Below are 2030 nucleotides of genomic sequence, written 5' to 3'. Positions count from 1 at the left end.
GAGAAGTTTGTCAGCTACTCAGTAACCCCATGACGCAATCTGACATGACATGACATGTCAGTGTAAATACATTACCTTAACACACGTAGGCTACATGATCTGAAGGACAACAGTTTGACAAAAAAATAGTTAATGTGATTTAGCCTATTTATTAAGCATTTGATGTGAGAACAAATTTATTTATTTTTTTAAATCTATTAGTAATTAGTTAAGATAGTGGACTTATCATTTTCCATTAGGGAATATTTTGTTAACCTTGCTCTCCAATGAAACGCCCTTGTGTTCAAGACTAAGTAAACTGACACTGAACATCAGTGCCATGAAAAGAAAACAGAGGAGCTGCGTGGTAAACCATTGCAAAATAAAGCTATTTCACCACATAAACACAATTTAGCAACTAAACTTTAAAGCGGTGCACATTTTAAAACTTCCACATTTGCAAAGTCATACTTTGACATACGTTTAGACATTTTGACTTTTTTTTCTGAAGATTACAATCAATAAGAATCTTCAGTGATGTCACGCATATTGTGAGGTGTTAGGACAAGTATGCATAATATGTATTAGGTATATACTGTACAAAAAATAAATTAGTAACATTATCAGTTACTGCAGTTTGTGAAGTTGTACAGGTTTCCTGTATAGAACAGACTTTAGCATCTTCGAAAGGCACCTGCCATTGTACTCTATGCTCATTTGTCAGTAAAATTCTGTGGAAATTCAAGCAGAACTCTTTTGCATGTCAACTCTCTTTTGTGTTCCCTGCGATAGCACTGCATATTGCAGAATTATAAAAACTATTCACATTTTTAATAAATATCGACACTTATTCTTAATAAATGTGAGTAGAGCTCCTTTCCTTATCATTTCAAAGAAAAGCTATTATAAGTATGTTAGAACACTGTGGCATCTGCAGCTGTCTAAAGAAGAAGGAAAATGCAAATGTTATTATAATTGAGTAAAAACAATCCCGTTTCCATAGCACTACATTTAGCTAACTTGTTTATTCATTTTCAGGAGCACTAACCGCAACAGCCATAAAGGATCAGGTCTGGATCTCAGTAATGTCCTTGACTATTGGAGTATGGCCCCTGAAATTAACTCATTATAAGCCAACTACTACTACAACTATTTGATTTTTAATGTATCATGTTCATTCTAACTAAAAATATAAAGATTAGGAAATTAGACATTAGGAAAGCAAGCCTGCATGTGCTCATTTGATATGGCAAGCCATTTCAACATGAATTCATTAAGATGAACTAGTAACTGTTATATAGTATTTATTTTTAAATCATTACTAAATGATGTATCTTTTATTTTTAACTTTTTACCAGTAACTATTCATTAAATACTACAAGATATTCAGTACTTATTTTCTAGGGCTTACTATTCCAATAGTTAGAAACAGTTCTTAACTTGACCAGACTATAAAGTAGTCATTCTGAGTAGTCATTATGTAAAAAAAGTAAAATAAATAGTTGCGTCTCATTAACAGGTAGCCTACTTGTATCTACTAAAGGTGGTAAAACTGAAATAGGTCCCAGTATCACTGTAAAAAGTGATAAGTTAACTTAACTTAAAAAGAATTGAGGAAACCTGTTGCCTTAAAAAATTGTAAGTAAATAATAATAATAAAAAAAAAATAAGTTAAGTGAATTGTCAAGTTCACTTAACTTTTTTATTATTATTATTATTTACTTAATTTTAAGGCAACGGGTTTCCTCAATTTTTTTAAGTTAAGTCAACTTATCACTTTTTACAGTGTATTAATTGGAATACATTCTAATCAAAAGTGAATTTTTGATACCTGAACACAGATCTCCAGAATTCAATGGGGACAAAAGCAATTCATTAATAATAACCAAACAGTTTATGTCACTGTTGGGATAGTGATTAGCAAGGAATTGAATAGAAAAGCTACTATTGGATTATTTCTAGTACAAGTAACCTACTAAAAAAACATGAAACAGGCAACAGTTTAAGGGGACAAATGTTAAAACGGCATGCCACGTGATTATTAGGTGATC

Source organism: Onychostoma macrolepis, chromosome 16, assembly GCF_012432095.1.
Source record: "Onychostoma macrolepis isolate SWU-2019 chromosome 16, ASM1243209v1, whole genome shotgun sequence".
In the NCBI taxonomy this organism is placed as follows: domain Eukaryota; kingdom Metazoa; phylum Chordata; class Actinopteri; order Cypriniformes; family Cyprinidae; genus Onychostoma; species Onychostoma macrolepis.
This window is presented reverse-complemented; position numbering follows the sequence as displayed.